General features: G+C 51.5%; 1 long non-coding RNA gene across 1 annotated transcript; it reads left to right on the top strand.

Moving 5' to 3' along the window:
- The first annotated feature begins 718 nt into the window (after positions 1-718).
- On the top strand, positions 719-8,610 carry LOC102257032. Its single transcript, XR_314218.2, has 3 exons — positions 719-856; positions 5,851-6,161; positions 6,590-8,610. It is a non-coding gene; the product is annotated as an uncharacterized LOC102257032 (long non-coding RNA).
- Positions 8,611-8,922: the final 312 nt, after the last annotated feature.

Here is an 8,922-nt window from a genome sequence, read left to right as displayed (position 1 = left end):
CCACGCCTGCAGAGGGGAACCGAAGGGTCCAGCCTGTTCCTATTAAAAGAAAACGGGGATGGGGGCGGTGCGGGTTTTGAAAGTTTTCTTTTTTTAAAGAAATTTCTCAAGGGATTTCCTTCCCTCCTCTCCTCTTCCTCTCTTCCTCCCATTCCTCTCCCCCCACCACCCTCCCCCCTTCTTTCCCCCTCCCGGTCCCTATGAGTCAAACTTCAGCAATGTGCCCAGTGTCTCCCAGTGCATTACAGCGGATCACAGAAATGTTCCAGTCTGTGAGTCGGAATGCAGCCGCCTCCAGCCCTCCCTCGGCTAATAAACTCAGCTCCTGCCGGCTTTTCACGGCGCCCTCCCTGACCCCCTCCACCCTTTTAGCCGAGGGAGGTCAGATTCAGGGGTCAGAGGCTGAGGACCTCACCACTCTGCTTCCCAGCCTAGTCTGTCAACCCTGTCGCCTCTGGCAATCTGCTGGGTTAGAGACCCCGTGGCTCCTGGGAAGGGGAGAGGTCCACAACCTGATCCACCAGGCTCTCCTTCCCGTGAGGCATCACCACTGGAAGGCAGGGCGCAACCTCCATCTGACCCCAATCTTCCCTTATTCCTAGGAACCCCAAGAGTCTCCGGATTCTACAGAAGGAGAAATTGAGGCTGAGCCAGAGGCAGAGCCATGCCAGACGGAGAAACAAGAGTCCACAGTGGCCTAAGAGGGCCTGGCCATACCGAGGTCCAGCTTCTGACCGTAGACTCCTAGTTCCCACAAGCACAGCTCCAGCCTCACCACTAGTTGCTAACTGGGATTTTTAGCAGCCGACTTCCGTCTGCAGTCCCTGTGGGTGTCCCAGCACTCAGTCAGCGGGCGGTGAGTGCACTTGTTAACTTATCCTCCCAAAGTCCTTTCTGGCCTCCAAGCCCCCCTGCTGCCTGGCACCATGCTGCACAATCTCTCTCTCTTTTGCTGCTGTTCTGCCCAGTGCCTCCTGGTACTTAGTGCTCAACAATGTTAGTTGCTATGATTACTATTATTATTGCAGCCAAAGTGGGCTGCTGGCTGCTCCCCATCGTGTTCTCATTCCTTCCCACTCCCTCACCTTGGCTCATCATGTTCCCTCCAAAAATGAATGTCCTCACAGTCCTTTCTCCTCCTGTTGAAATCTTTCCAGTCCTCAAGTCTGTACCAGCTTCTCCAGGAGCCATTCCCTGATTCCCGTAGCCGGAGGGATCTTTCCTTCCATTAAAGGACCCCACCCCACGTTGTCAGTCTGTCTCAACTCTCCTTCAAGAGTGGACATCCCCGAACCCAGCGACTGCCTTAGTCGTGACGGCATTTCTTGTAGTGTCTTGCTAAGTGCCTTACACGGGATTCAAGCTCCCTATAGTTATTTGCTGAATTGGGACAGATAGTCATGGCCTTCAAGGACCATACCCCAGCTGGACACCTCCAACACACCCTTTTTCACTCATGACTCCCAAAGCGACTCTGCAAGACACATGCTCTTCCACCTCAGGTGTGTTCTTCTACCTCAGGTGTGCTCTTCCCAGCCCTTACTTCCAAACCAGATCACTCTCCTTCCAGATGCCTCTTCTGTGCCCATAGCCTCCAGAAAAATTGCTTGGTTACTGCAGACACTCAGTCTTTTCCCTGTGTCTCTCTCCTTTAGCATCCCCCACCCCACCCCCGCCCTCTCTTAATCCCCTCAGGACTCCTGTCGTTATTTCTGGACTGAAATCAGGCCTTTGTGTACTCATTTCTACCATGTGCCTCAATCATGTATTTATTTGTGAGCCTTCTCTTTCTTTTTGACGTAATCACCGAGCTCTGAGAGATTTGAGCAAAAAGGGTCTCTCCCATCCTAGCTGGTTTAGCTCAGTGGATAGAGCTTTGGCCTGCGGACTGAAAGGTCCCGGGTTCGATCCCAGTCAGGGGCACATACCCGAGTTGCAGGCTCGATCCCCAGTAGGGCGCGTGCAGGAGGCAGTCTATCAGTGATTCTCTGTCATCATTGATGTTTCTCTCTCTCTCTTCCTCTCCCTTCTTCTCTGAAATCAATAAAAATACATTTTAAAAAAGGTGGTCTCTCCCCCTGCCTGTGTCTACCCCATGGTACCCAGCACCTGACTTTCTGCACACACCAGGACTCACTGCCCCCAAAGTATAGACAGAGAGAAAGATAGCTTGTGGGACCTGCCTCTGGGAAGACGGACTGTGCCCCTCCCTCCCTTCCCAGGTTTACTTACCATTTCACACGCCCTACTTCCCATGACCGAGTCTTAAGCCAGTTTCTAAGTCACATGTCCCTTGCTGGGATCTGTTAGAGAGCCTCCAAGAACCCTAAGAGACACGAGGCAGAAAGGTACAGGCTGCCTCTCCCTCCTCTACCCTGGTTACCATGGGAGGTTTTTTTATAAAAGGCTCTTGAGTGCAGGCTTCTCACAGACTGCTCAGCTCAGCACCTAGCAGAAGAGATGAGCTCCATGGGACCGGCCTTGTCTCCCCTGAGTCTTCCTGGAATCTCTGCCCAGTACAAAGCCTGAGGGGCTCCTCTTCGGCTCCTCTTTGTGGTTCTGGGCCTACTTGACTTTTTTTCCCTCTTTTCTCTTCTTCCCATACTTAGCTTTTTCTTTATTCTTTTCTTTTTTTCTGACTATTTACCATGTAACAGTCTTATATTACCCCCTTGGCAAACATCAGATCATTTATTTTTTATTTTGTTTTCTAATATATTTTTATTGATTTCAGAGAGGAAGGGAGAGGGAGAGAGCGTTAGAAACATCAATAATGAGAGAGAATCATAGATCAGCTGCCTCCTGCACACCCTACACTAAGGATCAAGCCCAAAACCCAAGCCCACAACCTGGGCATGTGCCCTGACCGGGAATTGAACCGTGACCTCTTGTTAGTAGGTTGACGCTCAACCACTGAGCCACTGGGAAGATCATTTATTCTTAACAATAACCCTTATCATGGTCATGACTAAAGTATGGCTCATAAAGGGTTAAGAAACCTGACCAAAGTTACACAACTAGTAAGTGAAGGGGCCATTCATTCATACAACAAATATTACCAGGTGTCCTCCTTGTGCCAGGATTCAAAGCTCCAGAAGGTCATCTGGTCTAAACTCAGGTCTCGAGATCACTCCTGAACCGGCCATCCTGATATAGCAGCCGAAGCCACAATCCATCCCCCAGTCCACACTCTCCACACACTCTCCACAAAGGCAATCAAAAAGCGCTCCGTCCCCAAAGGCTGGTGAGATCTCTGAGGACCATCTCATTGGGTTGGATTGGGCCTTGCATTCCAGTTTCTGAACCTGGGATCAAACGCCATTTCATAGGGTTTTGAAGGGGCAGATTAATAGAGGGGCAGGTCCCCAACTCCAAATAAAGAGTTTCATGGTACCAGATATAACAAGTGGAAGGCAGGAAGGAAGGGAGGGAAGATCATTAGGATTTACTGAGCGTCTCCTTTGTATCATATGCTGTTCAAGGCCCTTTCACTTATGTCTCATTATTATCCCCATTGTTTTAGTGAGCAAACTAAAACGCAAAAACAAAATGACTTCCCCGAGGCCACAGAGCCAGTAAGTGACTTAATCCTGAATATGTCTGATGCAGAGCCTGCACAATTTCTTCTAGCAGGTCACAACAACAGAGAACCTGCTGTCAGGTCTGGTAATACCTGGCTATTTGAGGTCCCAGCTGACCTATGTGTGACATCCTAGATGCCAAGTTTTATTCCTCACTGACCCAGCCCTGTTATCTCACCTCTGGTTCCCACCTTTCACAGTTGTATTGATTAGGGAGCTACATAAGTATTCTGGCTAGGATTGGGGAGTGGGTTGTGTGGCTTTGGGATGCAGCGAGGCAGACCCCCATCCAGGATTTCAGGATCTGAGAGAAGAAGTGATAAGCCTCCTGGGCCATAACTGGATGGATAAATGAAGAAGAGGCTGGGGCATGGCTTCAAGTCCACATGGCTCTGGTTGGGAGGCTGATGACCGTGGGGACTGGGGCAGGTGGCGAGAACTAAGCAAGTCCCTTCCCCTGCGCCCCTCCCTCCCTCAGTGTCAACAAAGGTGATGTGGTTTCCCCTGTGGTCTGTCGCCCTAGACACCTGCAGTTCTGAGTATATGTGTATGCGTCTATGTGCCAACAATGCTGTGAGGGGACACAAGGAGAAAGCGGTGGGACAGGATGGGGAGGGGCAGGAAGCCAAAGACAGGCTCTCCTCAACCCCAGGACGAAGAAAGAGCAACGAATATACAAGATGGCAAAGATCACCCCCTTGATGATTCCAGGTGCCCAGGAACATCGGGAGAGAGCTCAAAGAGAGGCATTGTGGGTATCAGGGCCCCTGGTTGGGGCTGGGAGTCAAGGAACTTGAATTCTAGGCCTGGTTCTGCCATTAACTTCCTGGGTCTCACCTTTCTAAGTCTTAGTTTCCTGCTTTGTAAAATAACAATAATTTGGCTACCTACCTCACTGGGCTGCTCTGAGATCATATGAATAATATATGCAAAAGTTTGGACCAATGTGAGTTTTAGAAGTATTGTCCTGAGAGCATAAGAAATATTATAATTACTTACTCTAACCCTGGGTGCAACACACCACGTGCGCGCACGCGTGCGCGGAGACACACACTCCACAGTGGAGATAAAGAACATTAAAGGCAAAAACAAAAACACAGCCTCTGCCCTCATATAGATCACAATGTGTTGAAGAAACAAAACAAACACATAAAATACTTGAAAGCCTCTTGGGAAGCCAACTATTTAAAAAATCTCACTATCTGTGCGATCTTGGCCGAGTCACAAGTCCTCTGGGCCTCAGTTTTCTCATCTGTCAAATGAGGGAGCTGGTTTGGATCATCTCTACTTATTTTTCTGAGTCTAAAGCAGTTTTCTGATTCTGTTATTCCAAGCGTAAATGGGTACATAGCAGAGAGGAGAGACTTGGGCAGAGCCTAGCTGGAATGAAGCAGGCGAGTGTTGAGCTGGGTTTTACAGGAGCCCAGAAATGTGAGTCAGTGTGGAGTCAGGGGGGGTGACATTCCAGGTAGGGAGAAAAGCATGTGCCAGGGCAAGGCAAGGAAGCAGAGGGGTGGCAAACAGATTAGCAGGCTCAGGAATGAGGTTGGTGAGGACTGAGGGAGTCTGGGGAGGAAGTCAGGACTGGAGGAGGAGAAGGGGCAGTCCCCAGGGCTGAGGCAGCTGAGACAGAAAGTGGGGGAGGAATATGGGTGGGAAGACACTCTCTCAGCCCCAGAGGTCGGTGCCAAAGCCCATGCAGCCAAACTCCACCCAGGAGAGGGAAGGAAAGGTTCCCTTGCCAAGAGGCCCCACCCACCAGAGAAGGCCCATTCCTCCCTTCCCTTTTACCCCAGTCCCACCCCCAACCTGGAGGTAAGTGAGGGTCCCCTGAAGCCAGAGCCTCATTAGTGATGGAAACAAACAGCTGGGGTCACTGCCATCTCCCTCCATAACAATAATGTCAGCACAGTAATAATAATAATAGTGATGATGATGATGACAATGAAATAAACTACTCTTCACTTGCCCTGTGATAAAACCTCCCAGCACCCAAACCTCCTGATACTCGCCGGTTCCATTTACTAGAATCTTTGCTCCTAAGAGCTTCAAGTGATTTACAAGATTATCTAGTCTGTAGGATCCCCCAACCCCGATAATATATCAAAATCACTTGGAAGAATCTGTGAAAACAGATTCCTGGGCCTCCTCACAGACCTGCTCAGACCCTTTGGGGTGGGGGGTACCCAGTAATCTGCAGCTCCCAGGTAATTCTAAAGCGTGGTTAGGTTTGGGACCCCTGGCCTAATCCAAACCACTCCTTTTACAGATGAGGAAATTGAAGACCCGTGGGGAAAAATAACTTGCCAGAGACGACATGGTTATTCATGAATCAGAGAGGGGAGCAGGCAGAGAACTCGGGCGTCCCAGCTTCTAGGTCAGCGCTCCTTCCACAGCCCGCACTGCCCAGCCCGGAGATGCCTGTGCCAGCAGAGATTACAGTCAGGGAGGCAGCCACCGGGCCATACACTAATCATGAGCAAGAAGAAATTCGTCTGAGTTGCAGAATGTTTTTCCACAGCCAGCTCACAATTACTCGCTCCAGTGGGCCCCTGCAGGGATGCTGGGGTCCACCCACAGGTGAGCCTGGGGCTTCGGCTTTGCTCCATGCCCCCAACAGCACCCCCTGTAGCCCCAGTGGCTATATTGGCTGGAGGGCAGGGTCCCGCCTTGTTACAAATTATAAAGGTGCCTCTTAGGAGGCACTTGTCTGTAGCCAGGGAACCCCCAGGGAAGACCTTGAGGAGGTTCTGGCCTACTGGCACTCACCTCTCTTCCCCAGGAGTGGTTTTGGAGTGGGTTTGGACAGGCCCTTGCATGTCCAGGGAGTGGAGGCAGGAAAGGAGCAATGAGCTGAGGTGAGGGTGAAATGGGGTGAAGGTGGCTACGAAGGGACATGGGTGGGAGTGTCCTTACTAAGACTTTGAAGTACTCCACCCACATGTGACCACCACTGCACTCTTTCTCCTCGAGTGTAACTTACTTATTGAGCGTCTACTCTGTGCCAGGTTCTTGGGCACGGCACCGAGGCAAAAGAAGCCACAGGTCCGATCACGGAGGAATGCATCTTTTCCTGGAGAGCAGGAGGCAGCCGAAAAGAGCCTGGCTGAGAGCTGTCAGACAGGGGCTCCAACAGCCAGTGCTGCCAAGGAGACGCTGGGTTCACAGGGTCACAGCAGTTCCGTGTTGGAAAGGACCCAATGGATTACTGGGTCCTTTAGCCGGGGCACTAATCCTGCTCTGACCTGCCCGCTCCGTGCCTCAGGCAGTAGTTGGGAGGCTGAGAGACAAGGGCCACTCTCTACTCTTGGGCAGACCCCGAGGATGGGCTCCACACTGAGCTTTAAAGGAAGCATTTAGAAACCTGTAGAGGAATGGTGAAGGGAGGCTGCGGCATATTGTGGTTAAAAGCAAGAATTTGGAGTCCGGCTGCTTGGGTTGGTGTTGGTCGCTCACCCACTGCGTGAGCTGCAGCACGGAATTTGACCTCTCGGAGGCTCGGTTTCCTCATCTGCAGACGGGCGGTGTGGAGTGCCTGCCATATTAGGGTTGTTGTGAGGACTCCTGAGATCAGGACATGAAGTGCTCAGCACAGAGCCTGACGCACACAGGGCTCTGCTGGGGATGGAGCTCGATGCTGACATTAGTAATAGGAGATAGTGTCCTGTCTCTTCTGTCCCTCTAAGCCGCAGTTTTCCCCTACAGATTCAATCTCAGTGATGCTGACCTAATTTATGCAAAGGAATCCAAATGGGTCTCTAACCCAAGCTGACCCCTGCGGGGCGTGCCCGGTGGCTTGGCCAGGCTAGGGGAGTGGGGACACTTGCTGGACCCACCCTCCCGAGGTCCTCTGGTATTGTCTCAGTTGCGTCAGAGTTGAGGGGAACCTGGACCCGGCTGCTGGGAATGCCCAAACCGGCTGTAGAAAGAGCCTTGCCTCCTCTCCCCAATCCTGGCAACAGCACATCTGGAGTGATCTGCACATCTGGCTGCATCCCTGGGGTAATAGCCACAGCTGCTGACATTTGAGGGAGGAGAGATCTAGCTCCTCAGCCAGGGCCTGGGGGGCTATAAATAACTAGCTAAGAGGACCGGGGGGGACAAGGTTGACCTTTGGGGGGGCGGGAGCGGCTGGCAACTTCCCCCACCCCCTTGGGTCCAGAGCCAGAGTTTTAGCAAAACAGGAAGAGGCAGCAGCAGCAGCTGCTGGGAAAGTAGGAGTGGCTCCTCTTCCCCCACTTGCCTGGGGCCTTCGGATCCCAGCCAGGACCTGGGAGAGGTGGAGTCATCTAGGCGGGAGAAGGGGGGCAGACCGGTGCAGACTGTGGTCCCAGCTCCTGGTGCCCTCCTATGGCTCTTCTGGGGCACAGGCAAGAGAGAAGGAAGTGGAGAAGGGCAGCCCAGTGGGCTGTGCCCTCCCTCCTGGCTCCCTCCTATTCCCTTTCTGTTCCCCTATCAGTGGGACAACAGGAAGGACAGACATTCAAAATTGAGCATAAAATACATCTGCTGACCCAGCCAATGTATCTACAGGCCCAGGGGCATGTCAAGCCCTCCTCCCTCTCTCATCCCCTTCCAGCCCACAGGTGGGCTGAGCCTAAGCGCAGGTTCGTGGGAGAGAGGGCGCTAGACAGGAGGAAGGATGCCTCTGGGCTTCTGGACAGGGGCCCAGGGCCTGGCCTCAATGAATGAAGAACTTCTCCATGAACTATGGAGGTGGGTGGCTCTGGGTGACTGTGTGTCTGGAGTAACAGGGCATCACAGAGACAAGTTCTGGAGAGCCATACGCCAGCCCAGGAAATGTTGCCTTGTCCAGGCCACTGGGCCACTCAAAGTCTGTCCTGCATATCCAACTGGGTGGTGATATCTCCAGTGGGGTCTGCATCTCAATCTGTGGGGACCTGTCATTGCCTCAGCCTGGAGCCCCGAGTTTTGCCTGCAGGGGGGTCTAGATCAGCACTGTTCAAAAGAAACAGAATGTGAGCCACATATGTAACTTTAAATTTTCCTTACGAAAAGGAAAAGTAAAAAGGTGAAATTCATATTAATAGTATATTTATTTAACCCAATATATGTAAAATATTGTCATTCAGCATGTAATCAAAACAAAAAATTGTTAATAGTTTACGTCCTTTGTTTCATACCAAGCCTTTGAAATCCAGTTTAGGTTTTATACTTATAGCCTATTTCAATTCTAACTAACAAAATTGCAAGTGATCAAAAATAAAATAAAAAGCCTTAGCCAGTTTGGCTCAGTGGATAGAGCATCGGCTTGTGGACCGAAGGGTCCCAGGTTCGATTCGTCAAGGGCACAGGTACCTCGGTTGCAGGCTCCTCCTCG

This window comes from Myotis brandtii, unplaced genomic scaffold (genome assembly GCF_000412655.1).
Source record: "Myotis brandtii unplaced genomic scaffold, ASM41265v1 scaffold517, whole genome shotgun sequence".
NCBI classification, from domain to species: domain Eukaryota; kingdom Metazoa; phylum Chordata; class Mammalia; order Chiroptera; family Vespertilionidae; genus Myotis; species Myotis brandtii.
The sequence above is the reverse complement of the archived record's forward strand: the minus strand, read 5'-3'. Positions and strand labels throughout refer to the sequence as shown.